This window comes from Petromyzon marinus, chromosome 5, assembly GCF_048934315.1.
Source record: "Petromyzon marinus isolate PM22_M1 ecotype Great Lakes invasive population chromosome 5, UKy_Petmar_22M1.pri1.0, whole genome shotgun sequence".
In the NCBI taxonomy this organism is placed as follows: Eukaryota; Metazoa; Chordata; class Hyperoartia; order Petromyzontiformes; family Petromyzontidae; genus Petromyzon; species Petromyzon marinus.
This window is the reverse complement of record NC_133671.1, coordinates 6018804-6046661: the sequence shown is the minus strand read 5'-3', so window position 1 is coordinate 6046661 and position 27858 is coordinate 6018804.

Here is a 27858-nt window from a genome sequence, read left to right as displayed (position 1 = left end):
GGGCCCCCGATGCTCGCGCTGCTGGCCTCGGAGCCACACGGGGCTAAAATACACGCCCGTGCACACCACAGCTGCCACTATTAGAGGGGCCGCGGAGCGCGCTATTACCTGCGAGCGCGCTCACATCTGATCGATTACCTCACTCGCGCAAGACATGGTGACGATCCCGCGGTCACCACCCCGCGTTCACTCTCGCCGCATGTTCCCCCACCGCCACCGAGGACTCGGCTTGCACACGCAGTCGCTCCACACAGAAATTGCAGACACCACACCATCGATGATCTGTGCTAACTTTTATTCTCGGCGCAAACCACAATCCCTTAAAGCTGCCCAGTCGGCACTACCGGGGGAGTATCTTGCGAGAAAAGCCTAGGCCTACTGCCGTCTGCGCTCCTGCTTACCCAAGCGTCCTACCATGTACCTCGTAGCCGTACTCGCGGCGTCACACGGACGCTGTGAGAGGCGGAGGGAAGAGGACGAGAAAGCCTTGCCTAACACGGCCTCGTAGTGGCGAATGAGTGGCGAATACACACTGCCTTTCTCGCTTTTTCCACCCCGGCTTCCCAGATATCGTGAATGACTCATCGCGGCTGGCCCGGTAATCTTTTTGCGCCCATACACTATTAAGCCAACTCAGGGGCACCGCGATGTAACTTGTCCTGCGAGGGTCGGCCAATCCCCTGGCACCGGGAAACCGTGGGACTTTCCTCATAGGAACCCTTCGGATTAAAACCCGTTGTGCCAAGCAATCCCACGCCAGGACACTACGTGTGTGCGCTGTGTGTGTGTGTATTCAGTGTGTGGTCGCGGAGTTTGCAGAGTGGTTTCGAGGCCGTGGCACCACACAATCCCTGCAAACTCCAGCATATGTGTGTGTGTGTGAAAGTGAGTGTGCGCGCATGTGTTTATCTGTCTTTATTTGTGAACCCGAACAGTTTGACTTTTGAACAGGCCTCAGGAATAAGGAACCCGTTCGTAAGTCGGGGGACTGCCCGCACTTTCATTTGCGTGGCCTTTCTTTCTTTGGTCCATCGCGGGATGCTTTGTGTGCGCCGGCTTTTTTGGTGTGATTATCCCGGGCAGGCTTCGTTGGATGCCCAGGCATCTTCACATCGGGGTCCTGTCGTTTCTGCTCTTCCGCAGCGTCCAATCCCTTTTCCATGTCGGGGGCAGTCGTTGATTTTTTATTTCGCGTGAAGCACATTACTGAACATAAAAGGGGACAAGGGAGTAAACGGGTTAGTGTGAGCCACTAAATGCACATGCATGTAAGTATCTGTAGTTATCTATTCGTGCATGTGTGGGTTTTTCTCCGGGTCACTCTCTGCCTGCATCTTTCCGCGTGTATCTTTGTACGTGTCTGACACTATCCGTGCCTATAGCTGTCTGTGTCCTTCGTGTCTCTCAAAGTGTTTGTAAACGTGTCTCTGTGTCTCTCTAGATCTTAAGAGATTGAAAACGAATTTCTTTAAGAAACTGCTCGTTGTTGTGTTTAGTTTGCTGTCCTTAACCCCGCCCCTCCGATTAGCACTGTTGGCTACGGAAATGTGTGAAAGAAATTCAACATACACACATCTCCCACGATGATCTGCAGAGGACTCTACTTGTTGTTAAAAACGGCTCTGCTATCTAGAGGAACAAGCTAAAGGCTCACCGATGCAGAAGACGATTAAGCATAGCATGGCTGGCACGATCACGATCAGTGCAATCACGCTGGTCTTCGTGGGCTCAAACTCAGGGTCGTAGTCTGGCTCTGGGATGACGTCGGGATCGACGTCATCCAGAACCTCCAAAGGTGCTCGCCGTTGCTTTTCCAAAATGTTTCCTGTAACACAAAGACAAAGGTCCCCCGTGTAGCCTTAACAGACTGTCGGGGCAAGTGCTGTTAGCGAGCACCTATGAAGGCCGGTAACGGTACACGAGGGGGTGGGTGGCCAGCACCACGCCCGACCGCCTTCGTCTCCCTAGTGGCAATGTTTACACACCGCACCAGGTACTCATTTGAGGCTGAGTCGATCTAGAGGAGGCCCGGGACCGGTTCAGATAATCGTCACAGGTTTTGGCCATGAGCGGGAATCGAACTCGGGTCGCCGGGTTCATAGCGCAGTGCGCTAACCGCTACACTACCGCTCCCCACTTCCTGTAACACATACATGCATACACGCGCAGGTGAGTTAGTGACGTTTAGAGACTTAAAAAAAAATCCTCGAACATTTTTACATCATTGCTTTTTGTAAAAACCTAGCAGAGTGAATTTAGACGTATCCCTGGCAGCAATGTGCAATGGCTGTATCTACGTTGAACTTCTTTCACACCGTAACGTAGTAACCGTGCTAATCGGAGGTGCGGCGGGCGGGGGGGGGGAAGGACAACAAACTAAACACAAACATCAGCAATGTTTAAGAAGGCAGAAGCGTCGGGTGATACGAGCCGGCAGCAGCACTCTGGACAGCGCTGCTTGAAGGGCCCCAAGCAGAAGTTGTGAGCAAATCTTTTTTGGCCATTCTCACACTCGTGAGGTTGCTCTGCTGTGACATTTTTGGAGGGTTTCTCTGCCTCCTGACAATAATGCCCAGAGTGCACCAGGAAAACAATTCACAAGACAACGAAGTGCCTGTAAAGTGTATTGTCTTTTTTACTCGGCTTGATATGGAGACTTAGTAATGACACGGTGACACTTTTTTTTTTATAAAATGTTACTGCGCTGACGTCACCACAGTGCGAGCGAAATTCATTGTTCCTACAATTTTGATTTAAAGCTTTCGTGACTGCAGGGATTCATATTCTTGGTTCTTTCGGTAAAGTCACGTAGAAGGGAAACAATAACATAATTTAAAAAAATATATATTTTTTATAATTTTCTTTTTCCCTTCTACGTGGATTTACCGAAAGAACCAAGAATATTTTTGATTTATATATATTTTATTGTTTCCCTTCTACGTGACTTTACCGAAAGAACCAAGAATATTTTTTATTTATATATATTTTATTATTTTATTGTTTCCCTTCAACGTGACTTTACCGAAAAAAACAAGAATATGTTCCTACAATGTTTGTGCTTGTTGCTCTACCCCTGCCTAGTTATGCAAATTGGGCATCTCAAGGCATTGCACATGCATGGAACGATGCATCGATTTTAATGAGTAAAATTAATACTTCGATTCATCGTACTTGGATTGCAAGGACAACACGACAGATTTTACGAGAGTCATATTTTAGGAGTGATATAAATTGCACGCAGTGAGGCATTCCTGACGTTATAACTCCAGGATGACGTACGTTCACAATAAGACAGGCAGACTTCCTTATTCTCTTTCTGGCAGGATTCGCAGCGCAGGGCAGATATATACGTGGGTTCTGCGGACAAAAAAACACATGGACGGAGTTAAAAGGATGCTGATGTCTGCAGATTGCAGGGAATATTGGGGTCACGAAAGTTCACATGATGGAACCAGATGTCACGTGCATTTTCAATAGGGGCAAATGTAAACGCTACGAAGTTCCATTCATCACCTTTTTGATTGATTTTTCATTCGCTTTTTTTCTCAAATAGAGATAAAAATATGAAACCAATTTGTATGCATGTTGAACTGCTTTCGCACCGTACATAGCCAACCGTGATAATCGGGAGGTGCAGGAAGAAGGACAACGAACTAGACACGTACATTTCCTGCAGGAATGTCGGTCACGTGGTTTGACCATTTACTCGTCACACCGTTCAATGCGAGTTGGTGACCGTGGGGGGGATTAGGTTTCGGTCGTGGCATCAGGATCGGTTTGGATGTCACCCACCGGTGACGTTACGCATGACCAGCGATCAAACTCAGGCAGTGGGGTTCGTGGCACTGCCCGAACCGCCGTGACACCCACACGATAAGAATGATAAACGTTTACTTGCCCAGTCGAGTGTGTCAAGCAATTGCATTTAGAACACGGTGAGCGAGTTTAAGGTCGAAATAAGCGACATGTGATGACTCCAAGCAGTCTGTTACGTTCAGGATAAGACTAAAAACAAAACTGTTGTTGAGCAGGGCCCTACATTTAGATGTTTGGCCAATTCCACGCAAGACCGTTTGTCAGGAAACAAGCGCACTTGGAGACTGTGCCTGCACGTGAGTTGAGAACACTCAAGAGCTCAACACGAGTTGACTCCTCGATACGTTGCTGTGCTGCCGTCACGCCACGACTTGGTTAAAATTGGGCTTTACTTTCAGGTAATCCTTCATTATATTATTCAGTTAGAATATTACAGTAGATCATCGATGGTCCGGTGGCTTCGGGGGGCAGGGGGCGCCGGGTTTTCAAAAACGCCGGATAATCAAATCACTATTTAAAATTGCTTATTTTTGCACGCTGTGTTTTTCGGTGTTGTGCATGTGCTTTTACGTTTTAAATTTGTTTACTACATAACATTTGCATAAATATCCTACTCTAAAATAAAAATCCTAATAAAAAAGTGACTATTTACTGTACCGTACTTACCACTCTAATCTCGAAGACTGGAGTATACACATGAAGCATTTTCATTGCTTAAGTTGTATGTATGTAGTGTATAATGTACCGTATATGATATTTCACAATGAAATCAAGCATAGCTACCTTTTTTGTCACGCCAAACGGTGCCTCTGGAGGGGTTTTGCCAAATCGGCCCAGGACTGCCGGATAATGTGGGAAGCTGCCGGATAATCGAGGATCAACTGTATTTGGTCAATTGTCAGCAGGTTTAGCCTGTACATGTGAAGTTGGTGCAGGTTTTCCAGATAAAAGCCGGGGGGAAAGTGTTGCATTCAAAGGCAAACATTTGTCATGACAATGTTAGAATGTTGGGCAAGCGCCATTATCAAGCGCATGGTGACGTCGTCGTTGACGTGCTTGAACGAGCGTGATGCTGAAGCCGACAGTCGGTAGCGCTCGCTCACATTTCCGGAATAACGCTCGGACCTTTTTGGCCTCATAAATTGTCCACGCACACGGGCACATGCACACATGCGCACACGCACATACACAAATACAAAGTTCGAGCACCTAGGAAGGCCGGCACGGCACACAAGGGGGAGTCGACCTAGGGGAGGCCCAGGACTGGTTCAGATCATCATCACTGGTGTTGGCCGTGAGCGAGAATCGAACTCGGGTCGCCAGGTTCGCAGCGTAGTGCGCTAACCGCTAAGCTACCGCTCCCCTGACACATACACACACACACGCACACATGCGCACACACGTATGCATACTGTCTCATGTGATAAGGTGATAAAGACGCAGTCACGGCACCCATACCGTCTTACAGAATCGCCTACATATATGTAGAGTAGTAGTTAGTGACGTCATGTCACGCTCGCCCTCCGGTACGATGACGTCACGTACGGTGACGTCATGGACAGGGGGCGGGACGGTGACATGTCCCCCTGGGATATTTAGGTTGGGACCCGTGACGTGTTCGTGGTCGTTGCGGGGAGCCAGGAACGTGTGAAGTTGGAAGTTGGGACCCAGGGTAGGGGGAAATTGGCACCAGGCTAGCGTAGCCTGCGGATGCTAGGGAATCCCCAGTACCCTTCCCCTGGGGGAGCGATGAGTGAGCGTGCAGTACACGGAGTCGTGAATGAAGAAAAGTCCTTAATAAAACAACTGGCGCAAGCCCCTACATGAAGATCTGCCTCCGAGTCGTCATTTACGCCGCAACATATATACAGGTGTACACAATCTTACCACAGACAGGGCATGACGGTTCCTTCGAAGCTGAAAAACAAAAAGGAAAGGACAAAACGTAACGGTTAGTTAAATTATATTCGCATTAGTTGCTTAACAACACAGTCACAAATCCCATACATCACCACCACACACAGCAGGGAGTGTAACCAGGTAAGGGTGAAAGTGTCCTGCTCATGCCACTGCTGGCTAAAGGGCCTCCACTCGAGGTACAGAGATCCCGTCTACAGAGTATTTGGCCTACTCTTCCAAGGTGGCCAGAGACAGGAATATCCACACTTTGCCACACCGTATTGGACGTGCTGATCGACTGATTATGGTGTGTCCCCATGCCTACCGCTCGGTGGACAGAGGAAGAAAGATTTGGCAAACTTGCATTAGGGTCACAAGGAAGCGAGCATGGATACATTAAGTTTAATATGTGGGCTTTCGCGACCAATATACATCAGAGGTGTTCTGGGTTAGATCGTGTGAATATAAATGTGTCGTTACTCCCACCACCATCACCACCCAACACAGCTAATTAGTAAGGTTTGCCACGTAAACAAACGTGTCATTTACTAGTTCAGCAATAACCGGTGTGTTGAAGAGTAAACCCACAACATCTACAATTCGAGTACGACGTTTCGCCGGTAATTACAACTAGCCTCATCAGGCAACAGCTAATTATACCGCTGTATTAATAATAATGATCCTATACCAAACGAAAACCTCTTATGGATGGACGCATTAAGAGTTAAAGTTACAAATCTGTACCGCGCACAAGAGCAAGTGGGAGGGGACAGGTGTTAGCTTGATGCAGGTTCGTGAAGCATCAACAATGCCGTACTATGGTTAGTCTCGTCCCCACCACGGTAACGTGTTAGACACCGGTATTCTCAACACTGCTCATGTGAGCAGGAGGGAGGAGGAGGAAGACAACGATTGATGTTTGTGTCGCGCTGGGTGTGAGGGTGCAATGGGCAGGACTTACTCTTCAAAGCTTCCTGAAAATCCTTCCATAACTTGACGAGTTCTCTCCAGTAGACTGCCATGAGAGAGAGAAAAAAACGAGTGAACAATTTGTAAATACAGTAAAACCTTGGATTGAGAGTCACTTGGTCTGCGAGTGTTTTGCAAGACGAGCAAAAACTTTAAATAAATATTAACTTGATAAAACGAGCGAGGTCTTGCAACACGAGTAGTGTACGTGTACGCTTTGTCTGCCGAGCGTCACGTGATCACAACTGAGCCGATGGTTCTTCTCTCTCTCTCGCTGCGGGATTGTGGGTAATCGTCTCCCATGCTCGGTCTCAGTCAGCGTGCCTCACTCGTATAGTCAACATCCATGCGAGCGTATACTGTTTACTATAGTTATATAGTGTTGTGACCACGTGTATACTGTTTACTACAGTACTATAGTGTTTACTACAGTATAGTGTTGTGACCACGTGTGTGTGCGTAAAGCATTTTTGTTATTTTTGTCCAAGTGTAGTGACTGTTCTTTAGTAACTGTACTGCAACAATGCCCCCAATGAAATCCTCAAAAGGAGGCAAAAGCAAGTGTCATTGGATAGGTTCCTTGTTAAAGTCGCACAAAAATAAAAAGATTCCAGTGAGCCAACATATGGCAGTGATTCCGTTAGTGACAGTGAAAGTCGTCCTACACAATAACCCTCCTCCTCTCCTCTCTTTCGTCTCCCTCACACCAGCCACGATTAAATTAAATTAATACATTTGATTACTTTATATTAAATTTAAATAAAAAAAATATAAAAAGGTTTTTTGCATTAATAATTTTTACTTGAATATTTTTGGGGTTGTGGAACGAATCATCTGAGTTTCCATTATTTCCTTTTGGGGAAATTCGCTTTGATATACGAGTGCTTTGGATTACGAGCACGTTTCTGGAACGAATTATGCTCGCAATCCAAGGTATTACTGTATAGTGCAAAGACTTTTAAAATATTGCTTCATGATTGCCCCTGTACATGTCTGTCCATTGTACTTGCATTGATTTTTTGACAGACGACAGCTTTCAGCTCCAGGAACTGGTCACACTTCTGTGACGGTGGCCCACATTTGCATTCATCACGACAGTTTCCAAAACGTCATAAATATTTCAAGCCATTAAAAGGATGCCAGCAATGTCTTTATAGTTACATGCAACCTGTTTCAATTTACTTATTCGTGTCTCGACGATAAATCATCAGGGCCATATTATCCAATCGCCACATTAGGTACAGTAGGCACTGTGCCTAGTCCCTACAAATACTAAAGGGCCTACAAATACTTAAGGGCCTACAAAAACTAAAGGGCTTACGAAGATACATTTTTACCACGTTTTTTGTTTGTACGTATTATAAAAAATAAAATGTAACCAGGATATCTTCTTGAATAAATATATTTGTATAGCAAGGATAGGCACAGTGTACAAAGAGGCAAAGTCACGTCAATGTTATCTGTGGCGCGCAGCACGCTCCCATCAATTTAGGGCACATCCTAAATAATACGTGTATCAGTAATGACGTCTGTACAGCACCTGGACGAAGTATCGTGCGAAACAAGCGGAGTGACAGCGGCGGTAGCAGTAACATGGGGCAGCAGCAGTAGCAACTGTAGAAAGTTGTCACTGAAGGCCTACGAAACAGAAGTGCCCAGGGCCTACAAGAACCTTAATCTGGCCTGGTAAATCATTGATTTTGTTACGTCATTCAATCATCCCTTTAAAACATTTTGCAGAACACATTCCGAACCAGGCAGGTGTGTGTTTCTGGCTCCTGATCACAGCCTGTAGAGTTCCCTGGTGTCCTCTCACATGAATCCCAAACTCTCATTCGTGAAAAAATTAACATCGCCAAAACATCCTCATGCAGCGGGACCCTCCTGAAGAGGAGTTTTTAGACTCAGTCAGGATTTCTTTGGTAAATAATGAACATTATTGTACAAGGTGGTCTAAATTAGTTTAGTGAGAAATTAATTCCGTATTTATAATTCGGGAAATTAACTATTGGGCCATCCTGTAGATCTGCCAGCATTATTTGGCTCATCATACAAATCCTGTTGCATTAATAAAAGTTATTAATAATAAACGTGTTTTTTTGGGGTTAAATCACGTAAATATTAATCGCCCGATTAAGCTGGTTGTAATTACCAGCGAAACGTCGTACTCAAATTGTAAATGTTGTGCCTTTACTCTCCAACACACCGGTGTGCTGAAGTAGTAACTAATTGGCACGTTTTGTTTACGTGACAAACCTTACTAATTGTCTGTGTCAGATGGTGTTGGCTTAACAACACATGCAATGTACAGATGGAAAAGGTGGAGTCCATGTTTTTCTTGTCGCGCCTTCTCCTGGCAAGCCAGGGTATAGCAGCACCTCGACGCCCACAGTCAGGGAGTTCCGTAACATCTGTGTGCGGTCCACCAACCCTCGCTGCCTCCACAGTGCTGGAATACAGCAATGTATGGCCACCATCGGCAGGCTAATTTCTTGGATTACGAGAATTTCATAACCAATTATACCACTATTGTGCTTTTTGAGGCACACACAATATTTAGTGTAGACATATTTAAATGTCTACCCAAAATATTGTACCTTTATTAAGTAAAAATAACTTTAATATATATTTATTTTCCAGTTTTGCTCCAGAATGATATAATTCTGGGTTTTGGTATTGATAACACCTGGGTGGTTAGTTTTCTTTTGGGGGTTATCTTTTGAATAGTTTTTGTGAAAATATTACAAGAGTCTACGGCGCACTGAGAGATGAAATATTCCCAAGCATAGCAAAAAGCAACCAGTCGGATCTCTCAAAACAAATCAACACTGAATTTCCCACAGTCAGGCTCAATCTTTTTCCCCACACTTACTGGCATAGTGTTTTTCACTCAGCTGACCGGACACTGTGAATGACAAAACCAATACATAGTTAACAAGGCAGGAGTGATCAAGCACGTAAAAAACCGACAGTGTTTGTGTTTATGCTGATACGGAGTTGTACGAAGCGCACATTATAAACAAACCGAGACAGCATTGAAGGTGCGACCAACATGCATCACGTGTTTAGATACCAGGGGTGGAATGATCAACCGTTGAGTCTTAAGCTCACGATACGTGCAACGAATCACTCGTGTATGAGCCCATGGTGTATCCCTTTGGATTTACATTGAGTCACGGGTTCACGTGACTCTTGAAACCACGAGTTGCCACGAACATGACTGCAATTATCAAATACATATTTAATAAATATTTGTAAATCATTATTCTTGTTGGGCCAGGAAACCCTCAACAATGCAATGTCAAGACTTTTCCGGAGAGTTATGCCACATCTTTGCAGAAGAGGGTGATCTTGCTTTGAGAAACCCAAATTGTTTATTTTGCAGATAATTGATCAGCATTCGGGTGTTTGGCCAATACCAGTAATGCTGTATTGTTTTTTTTGTTGTTGCTATGGGAGGACATTAGGGACCTGGGTGGAAACACATGCAGAACAGGCGTAGAACAAACTGCACGCAGAGAGGTGCACATGTTGGGAATCAAACTCAGGTCTTGCTGTAATGCTCAACTAAACTACTAAAACTATGTTTTATTTCACCAGGTAAAGCCCACCGAGCTATGTCGCTCTTTTTCAGAAGCGACCTGACCACAAGTGATGACCCAATGAAGTGGCGTATCACGTGGACATTTATAGCAGCCGAATACTCTAAACGCGTGATGTTGATTCTAAATGTGAAGGGGAAAACTGGAGGACCTGGGGAAAATCTGCACGACCGCAGGAAGAAACATGCAAACTCCAAATATAAATGCATTACTGACGGGATCGAACCCTCGACCTCCTGTATACCTGGCGAGGTAGTTAACATCTCGCCACCAATTGCATCATTGAATCGTTCCACATTGTAATGGAGGGTGGGGAGGTATTCAAATGTATTATTGGCATTTCTCTATTTGTATTAAATTAACCGATTTGCTATCCACGATATTCGCCGTCATTACTTTGAATGCTGTTTTAATTCGTAGCGATCTAGGCCCTGATTACTTTCATGTAGTCAAACTTTTCGTTCAAGTTAACCGTCACAACACCCACTATATGCGTGCAATTTTCAGTCTTTAGCGTGAGTAGCAACACTCACGGCTGACCGTCTCTTCTCTCACACAAATACAGTAGGCCTGTATATTTCAGAGTTCAACGTTGTTGATGTTAGGATTTGTAAAACAAATTTACGATCTTTTTTTTACTTTCAGATCATTGATTTGAGGTAATTACGAAGTACCTTTGTGCTTACAAAAGTGACGTCACACGATGCAGGTTTCTTTTACAGGCCCGTAAATGACACAAACATTTAATTTCCACTTACGTATTTATCAACTAAAGTGTCAAAAAAAAGAGTAAGATCATTCTAAATATAGGTAGGGCCGTTTTTGGATATTCAAATCAATCTGACAATGGGCAACAAAGACAAAGATCCCCCGCATAGCCTTAACAGACTGTTCCGGCAAGCGCTGTTAGCGAGTAGCACCTATGAAGGCCGGCACGGCACATCAGATGGTGTGTCGCCAGCACCACGCCCGACCACCTTTGTCTTCCCAGTGGCGATGTTTACACACCCAAGGTCGACTCATCTGAGGCTGAGTCGACCTAGGGGAGACCCAGGACCAGTTCAGATAACCGCCACTGGTGTTGGCTGTGAGCTAGAATCAAACTTTGATCGCCGGGTTCGTAGCGCAGTGCGCTATCCGCTACGCTAACGCTCCCCACACAATGGGCAACACCGATAGCAACACCCGCCATTCGCCACTAAGTGACGGTGACGTCACCAGGGCGCCTGTGCCAGGCCAGGTGCACTGAGGCCACGTGAAGTGTCGAAGGCTCGCCGACAAGAGGTCTCGGGACAGACCCAGGTGCCATGGGCTGGCTGACTGAGACGACTGGTAGATGCACCAGTTGTACTCCCTGCTGTGCCAATGGTCAATACACCCACGAGCACACACACATTATACCCCTTTGTTCGGTACACTGTCTTCATATGCTCTTGCATTGCTACACGTAGATCGCTTTTTTGTCTCAATCCACTGATGGATGAGGGTTTCCCCATGCCGTATTCGTCATGGCGGTTATTTCACCATGCTGGTCGTTGTGGGTTGGAGTCAGTGGTGGGGGCTGGACATTGAAGCATAGGAGATCAGTACAACGATGGATTTTTGCAGTGCTGCGTTTGGCTAACAACAGCCTGGTTGAATTTAGATGCTCATGAAGATGAAAATGCAAATTGCAAGGTATATATTTCAGAAACTTGCACGGATGTTTCAACTGCCATGACGGAGAACGATATTTTTTATTTTACTATTTTTTTTACCAGGTAAGGCCCACTGAGCTAAATAGCTATTTTTCAGAAGCGACCTGGCCACAAATGATAGCTCAATGAAGCAGCTTACCAAGTGGAAATGTATAGCAGCCAAAAATACTCTCAACGCATGTTTCTAAATATGGAGGGAAAAACCGGAGGACCCGGAGAAAAATCCATGCGACTACGGGGAGAGAGAGAGAGAGACATGCGAACTCCAAATATACACGTAGGCTTTCGCGACCATTATATACAGTCGTTAGGGTCAGGATCGAACCCACAACCTCCTTCATATCAGGCGAGGGAGTTAACAGGGGGCCACGAGATTGCAAGTTATATAGTGTACAAACCATTACACCGTGGCATCACGCTGCTCATTTGTTAGACAACATATTTAGGTGTTGGATTTGTTTTCTCTCCAAAAATCCTGGAAAACGGTGGAGCAAAGTATCGGTTTGTTTGCGTTCTCTTGAGCTAGGCTGCTGAAACGACTTCTGCCGAGAACGTGCGAGTCAGCCCGCTGACATGCCCCTCGAGTCCGAACGCACGTACCGTCTCCAATTCTGTTGTTCATCTCCACAAACTTGGAGCCCATGGTTTGCTCCACCTGCTCGTACAAATCTACAAGACGGTGAACAACACGCACGCACGGACACAGAGCGTTCCAGTTAACACGGCCAGCCTTTTCCGAATCCACAAGACGGTGAACAACACTGAAGCACCGACAAAGAGCGCGCACTCACAGAGAGACAGTTATAGAGAAACAGAATGACGGGCTCATAGAGACACAGAGAGACACGGATACAGAAAGACAAGAGACTCACAGAGAGACAGTTACAGAGAGACATGGAGAGACAGACACGCACAGCGACTGACAGAGAGACAGTTATAAAAAACACACAAACAGATGGGCTCATAGAGACACAGAGAGAGAGAGAGATATGGAGATACAGACACACACAGAGAGACAGTTATAGGGAGACACAAACAGATGGGCTCAGAGACACAGAGAGAGACATGGAGATTCAGACACATACACAGACACTCGAGCATAAACAGTTATAGAGAGACACACAAACAGATGGGCTCATAGAGACACAGAGAGAGAGAGACAGACACACAGAGACTCACTGAACGACAGTTATAGAGAGACGGGCTCATAGAGACACAGAAAGAGATACATGGAGATACAGACACACACACAGACACTCACAGAGAGACAGTTATAGAGAGACACACAAACAGATGGGCTCATGGAGACACAGAGAGAGAGAGACACATGGAGATACAGACACACACACAGACACTCAAGCAGAAACAGTTATAGAGAGACACACAAACAGATGGGCTCATAGAGACACAGAGAGAGAGACATGGAGATACAGACACACACACAGACACTCACAGAGAGACAGTTATAGAGAGACGGGCTCATAGAGACACAGAGAGACACATGGATACACGCAGATAAGTGTACATACATAGAGATAGGCACAGAGATAAAGACGCATGATGTACGCAGGATGAGACAATCAAATGCAAAGAGACAAAGGACGAATGCATCGTAATTATACCTCTGTGCATTTATATTGAATGCCTCTCACCTACGTCTTATATTTCTCTAATTACCGTATTTTCCCGCATATAGCCCGCATACGCATATACCCCGCAGACGCATATACCCCGCAAAAATAACGATTTGTGTAAAACAAATTTCAGATAGCCCGCACCTCCATATACCCCGCAGGGTCTTGTTTTGTTTGTAAAAAGTGGTATACCCCGCGGGTTATATGCGGGACAATACGGCACTGCCTCTAATTCCTATCGTTCTTTCATACCTCGCTACAAATGTAAATAATCTTATAACTCTCTTGATGACTGTATCTCTCTTCTTTTCGAAATTAACATCTCTCCTAATTTTCTCATAATATATAAATGTAATCACCCAAGCGAGTCGGCGCATGGAACATCTAAGAGACCGGGGTGTGGAGCCAGCAGAGGGCAGGAGTAGGGGCACGGTGACTGTGCATCTGTGAAATAGAGCTTCATAGCTCATCGGATTCCTCCAGTATAAATAAATATTCCGATCCTGTATGCAGGAAATAGCAGGGGAGGGACGAGGTCACTCGAGGCCGTGAGCGGTCGAGCCGAGCGAAACGATCTCCAGCGGACAGTCGGTGGATGAGAGGGGATTGGAAAGCCCTGGGGGGGGGGGGTGCGAATGGCCAGAGGGGGCCGGTGGATGTGCAGACGACAGGGGGCAGCGTGATGGGTGTTAGCGCGAGGACACGGCCAGTGTAGGAATACAACAGGGGGAAGGGACGGGGGGAGTGGTGTGGAGGCGAGAGGGCGGTGCGAGGGGAGAGAAGAGGCAGGACCAACGGAGGGGGGGAGGAGAAGGCAAGGGGCCGTCCATAATGACGTCACGCGATTTTTGACCCCCCACCCCCCCTCGTCACACGACGTCTCAAAAAGTCAGACCCCCACCAAATATGACGTCACAAAGCTCTGCCCCCCCCCCACCCAAAATAAAACATGCTTCAAATCGCTTTGAACTATTGTCATTGTAGTTCGTATTTAATGTGGCGCTGCACTCTGATGTTGTAGGAGAAAACATTCATTAAAGTCTATTTATATTCTTAGTTTTTTCGGTAAAGTCACGTTGAAGAGAAGCAACAAAATAATAAAATATATATAAAACAATAAAAAAATTCTCACGACGTTTCGACCATAACTCAAACGGCCGTCTTCAGGTGTGTTGGTTCGCATAAATTTATTTTTAAACGGCGCATTTATTTATTTATAGAAAACGTTAGTGCCACGCACAACGATTTGGCAGTTTACCCAGGACTAGTCCATCTATATTCTGAAAAGAGGAGGGGGGAGACGAATTTTTTTTATAATGTATGCTGTCTGAAAGCCACTGTAAGCGTGAACAATCAATTAAGACCTGAAATGGTTTATCAAATCTTTCCAATGATTGCTAAGATAGAATCCATCTTCTCGGTTGAAATTGTCTCTGTGCTTGTATATGTGGATAGCCTCATGAACGAATCTCTCATGGAAGCCAGATGGCTTACAAAGAACCTCTGTCTTGGCTTCCATGAGAGATTCGTTCATGAGGCTATCCACATATACAAGCACAGAGACAATTTCAACCGAGAAGATGGATTCTATCTTAGCAATCATTGGAAAGATTTGATAAACCATTTCAGGTCTTAATTGATTGTTCACGCTTACAGTGGCTTTCAGACAGCATACATTATAAAAAATAATTTCGTCTCCCCCCTCCTCTTTTCAGAATATAGATGGACTAGTCCTGGGTAAACTGCCAAATCGTTGCGCGTGGCGCTAACGTTTTTTTTAATAAATAAATAAATGCGCCGTTTAAAAATACATTTATGCGAACCAACACACCTGAAGACGACCGTTTGAGTTATGGTCGAAACGTCGTGAGATTTTTTTATTGTTTTATATATATTTTATTATTTTGTTGTTTCTCTTCAACGTGACTTTACCGAAAAAACTAAGAATATGAATTACTGCAGTCACGAAAGCTTTAAATCAAAATTTAAAGTCTATTTAATTAAGTAGAACGTGTTGTCTATATTTATTTAAAGTTGCGCAAGGCCCAATGAGCTACGCAGCTTATCTTCAGAAGCGGACCTGGCCACAAGTGATAGCTCAACGGAGTGTACTTATCGCGTGGACACTTCTCTCAGCCAAATACTCGGAAGCACGTTTCTCAACGTGGAGGTAAAAAGAGAAAAATCCACGCGGCCACAGGGAGCGAGAGAGAGAGAGAGACGCAAACTCCAAATATACAGCAGACGTTAGAGTCGGGATCGAACCCACGACCTCCTGCATGAGCCGCCCGGGCGGCGGGCGGCGTTTACAGGGGAGGCCTCCTGGGGCGAAGGGGGAGGGCAGGGGGACAGCCACACGGCCGAGAGGCCACGTGGACGGAGAGGAGAGTTGGTGGCAGTGATTGGGCGGTGTGTGCGGAGTTTAATGTTCAGTGTTAGGCTCCACAGTGATGGTGGTGATGCACGCCACTCATTCACGAATCGTTGTGGAGTTGTCACGAAAGCCGCGCCGAGTTGAAAGATAAGTCTTCGAGTCGTCCCTGATTGTTGCGGTGGGCATTGCATATATCCTGAAACGCATCTTTATCCTCCAATGTCTTCTGAATACCTCTCATCTCTATTCTGTTTCACGTCCAGCTCATCTGAATACATCTTACATTCCTGTTCTGTCTAACACATGCATTACATACAGATCTGGACTAAATTACATTTTTAACACATCCACTATCTCGAGCATACATTTCCATCATCTCTCAGATACGTGTCTTACAGCTCTATTGCAGACGCAAATTAAATGAAAGTAAAAAGGGTGACTCACAGATCAAGCGCTTGGAATGTTCTCCCAGCAGCTTGGAGATAATATTCTGCACGCCCTTGTACGTCTTCGTGCGAATGAAGGGCCTGTCGATCTCCATCCTGTTCAGCAGCGCTTTCAGGGGCACCGCGATGGCTTCCGTGCACTTGAAGCACGGCTCGCACGGGCGGGCGACGAGCAGCAGTAGCAGCAGCGTTGGCAGCACTGCGGTCACGAGGCACGAGGAGCGCTGGGGAGCCATGGCCTGGGGAGCGAGAGAAGGGGTCACGTTTAGCGACTCGACCTTTACTCGTTGTGCCAGTGAAGCAGGCACCCATTAACGTGGGCCATTTTGGAAATACAGGGGCTCCTCTACTTACGAACGAGTCAGAATCCAGAGGTGTGTTCGTAAGTTGATTTGTTCGTAAGTCCAACTTACTCCTGTCGGTTCCGAACATTTTGTACGACCTGTACACTAAATAAGAGAATGGCTTTAAAAGTTGTATAATCTCCTATAAACATAGATGCCACTGGTTCTTCAAGTTCTGCAGATGCCACCAATGCCATCTATTGCGCAGCGACTTTCGGTCCGAACAGGCAAACTGGACGTACAGACAGGTTTGTTCGTATCTCTAAGTCGAATTTTCCTCAATAGAGGAGTCCCTGTAGAACTTCATGGTCATAAAAGATGTAAAACGCTTGCGTTACGGTAAACAAGATTGCTAAATTTGGTAATCAAAGCCAAAACATCACCAAATGCAGTTACGTGGCGTGTTTACATTTTCACGCCACGATTCGTAGTTCACGTAAAAAGACTAGAACCGATACGACCAGTTATAAATAACAGTGGAGCGTTGGCATTGGGCAAGGGTCCGTGGTGGTGGTGGTGGTGGTGGTATTAAACCAGTATAGGGAAGGAGATGAATCTTAGAAAGAGGGTGGGCACTCAAAACAATAGCAGCGTGCACGCCCCCATCAAACCAAATCCGTCACTGGCAGCAAGGCGAGGAATGGAAATGTACTCTTTGGTTTTATTCGGTAAAGTCACGTAGGTAAAACAAATTAAAATAAAATAAACAATTAAAACACGACGTTTCGGAGGCAACGCAAGCCTCGCAGCAGCCAAACCGTGCAGCAGGAGCAGCAACAGCAGAAGTAGCAGCAGAAGCAGCAGCAGCAGGAACACCATCAGCATGAGCAGCAGCAGGAGCAGCAGCAGCAGTAGCAGGAGCAGCACCAGGAGCAGCAGTAGTAGCAGCAGCAGCAGGTGGAGCAGCAGAAACAGCAGGAGGCGGAGCAGCAGTAGCAGCGGCAGCAGCAGCAGGAGCAGCAGGAGGCGGAGCAGCAGCAGTAACAGCAGCAGCAGGCGGAGCAGCAGCAGCATCAGTATGAGCAGCAGCAGGAGCAGTAGCAGCAGGTGGAGAAGCAGCAATAGCAGCAGGCAGAGCAGCAGGAGTAACAGCAGCAGTAACAGCAGCAGAAGCAGATAGAGTGCTTCCATGCTCACGGCCCTGAACTCCTCCTCTGTGCAAGCGTGAGGCGTGCCGCACATTCCACATTCCCCAGCCTCTCTGCCGGTTACCACCGCTATCGATGTCCAAATGACGAGCCACTTTGTTGAGCTATCATTTGTGCTAGCCATGGCGCTTCTGAAAAATAAGTTAATAGTTTCGTGGGCTTTGCCTGGTAGGATGGGGATGGTTTAGTTTCATTTGTATGATTTGGGTGAGTGTTTGCTTTACCTGTACTTTTCCCCTGCTGAACAGCTGTGGAAAAGAGCTTCATAGCTCATCGGATTTCTCCAGTAAAAAGAAAGATTCTGACTTTAGTTATTAATTATAAGGTTACCAGGATCGCATTTTTCACGATACGATGCGAGAATTTTCACGATGTTATTGACTATCGCGATAATTTTCCCGTAACTTTGCATTTGTATTTCCCACATTCTATCATGATTGTGCTTGGCTGCACTTACACTCTGAATACGGTGCTTTGGCAGTTGTTCAAAGGCAGCTCCCCCAAGACAAAGCAGTCACGCCTCTTATAATCGTTGCACCTTCAAATTACAGCATATCGTTGTCACAACGCGCTTGTCTCTCCAATCAGTTCGCATGTCAACCACGAACGGGACCAGAGTGAGCCCTGCCTCGAGATCGTCGTCGTAAGCGCGGGTCACGTGACCCCCGTTCTCTGTGCGCCACCCAACCAGCGATGATTATTCTATGTGCTATGATTATGCTATGTGCTATGAATACTCTACGTGCTATGATTATTCTACGTGTTATGATGTGCTATGATTACTTTGCGCCCTATAATGATTTAATGTGCTATGATTATTGTACGTACTATGATTGCTCTACATGCTATTATTATTTATACACTATGATTATTCTACGTGTTGTAGATTACTCTACGTGCTATTATTAGCCTATTATGATTATTCTATGTGCTATGATTACTCTACTTGCTATGATTACTCTGCTATGATTATTCTATGTGCTATGATTACTCTAGGTGCTATGATTATGTCTGTAATATCAAGGAGGCTCTTTCCCCGAGTCACTCACTACAAGCCCAGTGTAGTAGTAGTACAAGTAGGGTCGCTTACCGCTTTTTCTTTCCAAAACGGGACTTCTCTCCAACAGTGGTGACGAGGTAATGTTGTTGTATCCCTCCCGTTGTGTTCTAACAACAATTAAGTTTTGCCTCTCCAATCAATTCGCACGTCAACCACGAACGGGACCAGAGTTGAGGCCTGCCTGGACACAGCCTGGAGATCCGTCGTCGTGAGCGCGCGAGTTGGTTGTCGTGACGACGCGGTGACGTAACAGTCACGTGGCCCGTTCTCCTAGTTCCGGGTCACGTGGCTCGTTCTCCCAGTTCCGGGTCACGTGGCTCGTTCTCCGAGTCCCGGGTCACGTGGCTCGTGTTCCGTGTGCTCGTGCGAGCCATCCAACCAGAGACGCTGCCGAGTGCACCTCGTGCTCGGCTGTGATTTGAATTCGATAGAGACCGCCACCGGTGCCCTATATAGGCGTGCGATGATGGTGCATGCGTGATGTTGGTCGTATTGGCGGTTGTTGCTGTAGTTGGTGGTAGTTGACGATGAAAGATACTGTTATCGGTTTGTGGTTGTTGTTTTATTGGTAGTGGTTGTTGGTGTTGACTGGTGGTTGTCATTGTGTTGGATGTGGTTGTTTTATTGGTGGTGGCTGAAAGTTTCGGTTGTTTTATTGGTGGTAGATAGTGGTGGTTGTTGTGTTGATGGTGGTTGTTTTATTGGTGGTAGATGGTGGTGGTTGTTGTGTTGATGGTGGTTGTTTTATTGGTGGTTGTTGGTGTTTTCTTATTGTTCGTGGTAGTGGTTGACGTTATAGGTAGCGGTGGTTGCTATCTGTTGGTGGTGATGGTTATAGATGTAATTGTTGTTGGCGACCATTGATGGTTGTTTGTGGTTAGTGGTGGTTGTTGACATTGGTAGTGGTTGTTGGTAATGATTACAGTTGTTGGTGATTAAAAGCGGCTTTGGTTTATAGCTGGTGGTTGTTAGTGCTGTTGTGGTAGTTTGTGCTGATGGTGGTTGCTGATCGCGTGCTGCTGGTGGTGGTTGCTGTTGAGGTGGTTGTTGTTGATGGTCATTGATAGTTGTTGTTGTGTTTACTGTCGACTCAGTCTCAAACGAGTTCCTGGTGCAGTGTGTAAACATCGTCGCTGGAGAGACAAAGGCGTCCGGGCGTGGTGCTTGCCACACCCACCCTCTCGTGTGCCGTGCCGGCCTTCATAGGTGCTCGCTTGTAGCACGTGTCTCTAAAGTGTGTTAAGTCTACACGGGGGAACTTTGTCTTTGACAGACCAGGTGAGAGCGGCGGAACACACGCAATGCCGCACATGAGGCCACAGGACAACTTGTCATCATCATCATCGTTGTTGTTGTAACAAGGCGAGAGTTTCCCAAACGTTGAACGCAGAATGTCTCATCATTCATTGGTCTTTGTGATCAATCGCACGTGCCACTCTCATGCTGACATGGCCAGCTTGTGTGATGGCTCACTTGAATTATAGGAATATACGTGAACACACTTGGGGATCGCCTAAGAAATAATTAACTTATTGGGTTTTAAACCGAAGCAAAATCGAGTTGTGTCATTTGAGTAATCCGATAGATTCCCCGGGGTCCTGCCACTGCGCTGTTGTGGCTGTCTGCCGTTAGTGATAAACAGAATACATTAGTAACATCTCCTTTTTACAGCTGCGTACCACACTGTAAAAGTAATGTTTAAAAAAAACTTTTTTTAAACACGCTTTAATAAAATGTACCGTACTAGTATTGAAAGAACTCCACGACTCCAGGAAGTGGAATCGAAGCTCGCCACAACGTAAGGGGACTGTGGTGCTTTACAGCCAACGTAAGTTGAGCGTGGACAATTAGACCCAAGCAAAAAAATAACATTAAAAATAATTTGTAAAAAATATATTTTTTATTTTAATGATAGAATACAGTATTGTCATCAGTATGACACAAGCATACCAAGTTTGCAGTCGATACCACATTGGGAAGTGGGTAAAAATTGAGTTACAAGATTTGAGGATACAACAATAGACAGTTAATAAAAAGAGTGTAATAATAATAATAAAAAAAACTTTAATTATTTATTACACAACGCAACGACCGCACCCACCGCCGCCTGGCGGTTCAAAACTGCGGCGGCACTGATTGTGTACGCGCATTGAATGAACTCTGCTGAAAGTATGCGCTCCCCCAGAAGGTCCGTGTGGCTGATGGGATGTGTCAAACACACTTCAATCCGGTAGATGGAGGGAGCGATGTATGGACAAGGTTGGCCTATTGCCTGCTGAGTTATGTTGTAACGTTACACGCAAAGAAGACGATGCCTCTCTGACTGACAGCGGAATTTGCTTCGAAGCGATCTCTGTGCGCGCGTGAACTCCGCACCGTGTAACCACGACGCGTAAACACGCGCAAACAACGTGGAAACAAAGATCAAATATATTTTTTATTTAATGCTTTCGTGACTGCAGGGATTCATATTCTTGGTTCTTTTGGTAAAGTCACGTAGAAGGGAAACGATAAAATATTTTAAAAAATACAATTCTCACGACGTTTCGACTGCAACACAAGCAATCATCATCAGGTGTGAAAACCTTCACACGTCGTGAGAATTTTCTTTTTTATATTTTTATCATTTAATTGTTTCCCTTCTACGTGACTTTACAGAGAGAACCAAGAATAAAAGATCCCCCGTGTAGCCTTAACAGATTGTAGGGGCAAGTGCTATTAGCGAGCACCTATGAAGGCCGACACGGCACACGAGGGGGTGAGTGGAAAACACTACGCCCGGCCGCCTTTGTCTCCCCAGTGGCGATGTTTACACACCGCACCATGTACTCATTTGAGGCTGCGTCGACCGAGGTGAGTCCCAGGACCGGTTCAGGTAATCGTCACTGGTGTTGGCCGTGAGCGGGAATCAAAGCGCAGCGTGCTAACCGCTACACTTACCCCTCCCCCCACGTGGAAACACACATGTCAACGCACACACGTGTAAACACGTAAACAGGAAAAACAGCAGCCATTCGCCACTAAGTGCAGGTGAGGTCACCACGGCGTTTGTGCCAGGCTAGCTGCACTTTGAGGCCACGTGAAGTGTCGAAGGCTCACTGACAGGTCACGGGACAGACCCAGGTGCCATGGCTTTGACTGATTGAGATCACTGGCAGATGAATCGTCACCCGTGCCTCCCCACTGTGCCAACCTAGCCGTTTTCATTTCAACAAGTTGGGGCCTCTGTGCAAACACAGCACAGTATACAACGCATCACTCGGTAATGTCGGCATGAACAAACTTAACATGTTGAACCAAGTCTGAAAGACCCGTTATGCTGTTAATTCAAAGCTATTCTATGGAGTCACAGTTGTTGTGTCCTTCATGAGCATTCTGAAAACAACCTCCTCCTCCCTTCCTCCAGGACAGGTGCCGGCAAACCAAAACAGTAACAAGCAGAGCCACTTGTTTTAGAATTCGATAACAAAAAACTCAATTTTGATTTAAAGCTTTCGTGACTGCAGTAATTCATATTCTTAGTTTTTTCGGTAAAGTCACGTTGAAGAGAAACAACAAAATAAAATATATATACATACTTCACTTGGAATGGAACTTTCTACAAACAAACTGAGGGCACCCCAATGGGCTCCCCCCTTTCTCCAGTTATAGCTAACATTTTCATGGAGAAATTTGAGACTGACGCCATCCAGACTGCCACTCTGCGCCCAACCTTATGGAAGAGGTACGTGGATGACACTTTTGTCATCTGGCCACATGGCCGGCCTGCTCTAGACCAATTCTTCGACCACATCAATTCCATACACCCAGCCATCAGATTTACCATGGAAGTCGAAACAGATGGCAAGATACCTTGTTTGGATGTCCTAATTAAAAAGAGACCTGATGGTTCAATGAGCCACTCTGTCTACAGGAAAGCTACCCATACGGATGCTTATCTGAAACCGGATTCCCACCACCATCCATCACAGAAGAATTCTCTCATCAAGACTCTGTATCATAGAGCCCAATGCATATCCGACCAGGAACACATAAGCAGTGAACTCAAGCACGTACACCAAGCTCTTAGGGCTAATGGTTACTCCGACTATACAATCCGCAAAGCTATCACTCAAACCATGAAGAAGAACCCTCTTGAGGAGCCTTTCAAAACCATCACTTTACCCTACATTGCTGGGATCACAAGAAAGATCTCCAAAATCTTGAATAAACACAAGATCCAGGTCCGTTTCAACACATTACATAAAATCCGTGATCTGGTTCCGTCTGTAAAAGATGTGATTCCGGACATACAATACCCTGGTGTCTACAAACTAAGTTGCCTCTGTGGTAGTAGTTACATTGGAGAAACCAAACGCCATGTCTCGGACCGCATTCGTGAACACAAAGCAGACCTTAAACACGGTAGGACCAACACCTCGGCCGTGGCAAATCATTGTTATAATTCAGTAGTCTCACATGCCATTGACTTTTCCAAGACAGAGGTTCTTTGTAAGCCATCTGGCTTCCATGAGAGATTCGTTCATGAGGCTATCCACATATACAAGCACAGAGACAATTTCAACCGAGAAGATGGATTCTATCTTAGCAATCATTGGAAAGATTTGATAAACCATTTCAGTTCTTAATTGATTGTTCACGCTTACAGTGGCTTTCAGACAGCATACATTATAAAAAATTTCGTCTCCCCCCTCCTCTTTTCAAAATATAGATGGACTATTCCTGGGTAAACTGCCAAATCGCTGCGCGTGGCGCTAACGTTTTTTATAAATAAGTAAATGCGCCATTTAAAAATTAATTTATGCAAACCAACACACCTGAAGATGACCGTTTGAGTTATGGTCGAAACGTCGTGATAATTTTTTTGTTTTATATATATTTTATTATTTTGTTGTTTCTCTTCAACGTGACTTTACCGAAAAAACTAAAAAAACTCAATATTTCAAGAGCCGAAATGCACTGTGTGGTGAATACGAGACAGTGGGTCCTTAATAAACAACGTCACGAATCAGCAGTCCTTAAAGAGCCACATATTTGCCAACCCATGCCCTAGGCCCTGCCCTTCAAAACAACCAGTTGCTCTGCCTCCGCCAGCCCATCGGATTCCTCCAGTCGAATAAATATTTAGATCAAAGTGGTCTTATATCACGAAAACATTGTTTAAACTGTAATGGTACAATATTCCAAAACAAATGCTACACATTTGACAGAATACGTGATATCAACCAACCTCTAAAAAACTCACATTTGAGATGTCCATACTTTGTTAATTTGTTCAACCTTACTATTTTACAAAGTATATTTTGTAAATAATGTCCATGTTTTTTTCGTACGTGTGTGTGTGTTAATATATTTGAATTTGTTCACTTGGAAAGCCCAGGAAACTCTGTAGGGAGATGCAGTCTTGAGAGTGACTGATGAGGGGGTTCTTAGGAGGTATCTCTTCCACTCATTTCTTACAAGGTGAACGCAGGGGTACGGAGCTGTATGCTTGTAATTTAAGACTCTACAACCTTCACAGAGCCCTCTACCTATGCCTGCAGTCTCTGTACCTGAGTCTGGAGTCTCTGTACCTGAATCTGGAGTCTCTGTACTTGAATCTGGAGTCTCTGTACCCGAGTCTGGAGTCTCTGTACCTGAGTCTGGAGTCTCTGTACCTGAGTCTTGAGTCTCTGTACCTGAGTCGGCAGTCTCTGTACCTGAATCTGGAGTCTCTGTACCTGAGCCTGGAGCCCTGTACCTGAATCTGGAGTCTCTGTACCTGAGTCTTGAGTCTCTGTACCTGAATCTGGAGTCTCTGTACCTGAGTCTGGAGTCTCTGTACCTGAGTCTTGAGTCTCTGTACCTGAATCTGGAGTCCTTGTACCTGAGTCTTGAGTCTCTGTACCTGAATCTGGAGTCTCTGTACCTGAGTCTGGAGTCTCTGTACCTGAAACTGGAGTCTCTGTACCTGAATCTGGAGTCTCTGTACCTGAGTCTGGAGTCTCTGTGCCTGATCCTGGAGCCCAGACGGAACCAGATCACGGATTTTATGTAATGTGTTGAAACGGACCTGGATCTTGTGTTTATTCAAGATTTTGGAGATCTTTTTTGCGATCCCCGCAATGTAGGGTAAAGTGATGGTTTTGAAAGGCTCCTCAAGAAGGTCCTTCTTCATGGTTTGAGTGATAGCTTTGCGGATTGTATAGTCGGAGTAACCATTAGCCTTAAGAGCTTGGTGTACGTGCTTGAGTTCACTGCCTATGTGTTCCTGGTCGGATATGCATTGGGCTCTATGATACAGAGTCTTGATGAGAGAATTTCTTCTGTGATGGATGGTGGTGGGAATCCGGTTTCAGATAAGCATCCGTCTGGGTAGCTTTCCTGTAGACAGAGTGGCTCATTGAACCATCAGGTCTCTTTTTTATTAGGACATCCAAAAAAGGTAGCTTGCCATCTTTTTCGACTTCCATGGTAAATCTGATGGCTGGGTGTATGGAATTGATGTGGTCGAAGAATTGGTCTAGAGCAGGCCGGCCATGTGTCCAGATGACAAAAGTGCCATCCACGTACCTCTTCCATAAGGTTGGGCGCAGAGTGGCAGTCTGGATGGCGTCAGTCTCAAATTTCTCCATGAAAATGTTGGCTATAACCGGAGATAGGGGGGAGCCCATTGGGGTGCCCTCAGTTTGTTTGTAGAAAGTTCCATTCCAAGTGAAGTATGTATTGCTTAAGCAGTGTCTCACCAGGGGGGGGGGGGGGGGGGTACCTCAGTGTTTAGTCCTTGATGAACCAAGTCTTCAATGATTGCGATTGAATAAACACAAGATCCAGGTCCGTTTCAACACATTACATGAAATCCGTGATGTAGTTCCGTCTGTAAAAGATGTGATTCCGGACATACCGTACCCTGGTGTCTACAAACTAAGTTGCCTCTGTGGTAGTAGTTACATTGGAGAAACCAAACGACATGTCTCGGACCGCATTCGTGAACACAAAGCAGACCTTAAACACGGTAGGACCAACACCTCGGCCGTGGCAAATCATTGTTATAATTCAGTAGTCTCACATGCCATTGACTTTTCCAAGACAGAGGTTCTTTGTAAGCCATCTGGCTTCCATGAGAGATTCGTTCATGAGGCTATCCACATATACAAGCACAGAGACAATTTCAACCGAGAAGATGGATTCTATCTTAGCAATCATTGGAAAGATTTGATAAACCATTTCAGTTCTTAATTGATTGTTCACGCTTACAGTGGCTTTCAGACAGCATACATTATAAAAAATTTCGTCTCCCCCCTCCTCTTTTCAAAATATAGATGGACTATTCCTGGGTAAACTGCCAAATCGCTGCGCGTGGCGCTAACGTTTTTTATAAATAAGTAAATGCGCCATTTAAAAATTAATTTATGCAAACCAACACACCTGAAGATGACCGTTTGAGTTATGGTCGAAACGTCGTGATAATTTTTTTGTTTTATATATATATTTTATTATTTTGTTGTTTCTCTTCAACGTGACTTTACCGAAAAAACTAAAAAAACTCAATATTTCAAGAGCCGAAATGCACTGTGTGGTGAATACGAGACAGTGGGTCCTTAATAAACAACGTCACGAATCAGCAGTCCTTAAAGAGCCACATATTTGCCAACCCATGCCCTAGGCCCTGCCCTTCAAAACAACCAGTTGCTCTGCCTCCGCCAGCCCATCGGATTCCTCCAGTCGAATAAATATTTAGATCAAAGTGGTCTTATATCACGAAAACATTGTTTAAACTGTAATGGTACAATATTCCAAAACAAATGCTACACATTTGACAGAATACGTGATATCAACCAACCTCTAAAAAACTCACATTTGAGATGTCCATACTTTGTTAATTTGTTCAACCTTACTATTTTACAAAGTATATTTTGTAAATAATGTCCATGTTTTTTTCGTACGTGTGTGTGTGTTAATATATTTGAATTTGTTCACTTGGAAAGCCCAGGAAACTCTGTAGGGAGATGCAGTCTTGAGAGTGACTGATGAGGGGGTTCTTAGGAGGTATCTCTTCCACTCATTTCTTACAAGGTGAACGCAGGGGTACGGAGCTGTATGCTTGTAATTTAAGACTCTACAACCTTCACAGAGCCCTCTACCTATGCCTGCAGTCTCTGTATCTGAGTCTGGAGTCTCTGTACCTGAATCTGGAGTCTCTGTACTTGAATCTGGAGTCTCTGTACCCGAGTCTGGAGTCTCTGTACCTGAGTCTGGAGTCTCTGTACCTGAGTCTTGAGTCTCTGTACCTGAGTCGGCAGTCTCTGTACCTGAATCTGGAGTCTCTGTACCTGAGCCTGGAGCCCTGTACCTGAATCTGGAGTCTCTGTACCTGAGTCTTGAGTCTCTGTACCTGAATCTGGAGTCTCTGTACCTGAGTCTGGAGTCTCTGTACCTGAGTCTTGAGTCTCTGTACCTGAATCTGGAGTCCTTGTACCTGAGTCTTGAGTCTCTGTACCTGAATCTGGAGTCTCTGTACCTGAGTCTGGAGTCTCTGTACCTGAAACTGGAGTCTCTGTACCTGAATCTGGAGTCTCTGTACCTGAGTCTGGAGTCTCTGTGCCTGATCCTGGAGCCCAGACGGAACCAGATCACGGATTTTATGTAATGTGTTGAAACGGACCTGGATCTTGTGTTTATTCAAGATTTTGGAGATCTTTTTTGCGATCCCCGCAATGTAGGGTAAAGTGATGGTTTTGAAAGGCTCCTCAAGAAGGTCCTTCTTCATGGTTTGAGTGATAGCTTTGCGGATTGTATAGTCGGAGTAACCATTAGCCTTAAGAGCTTGGTGTACGTGCTTGAGTTCACTGCCTATGTGTTCCTGGTCGGATATGCATTGGGCTCTATG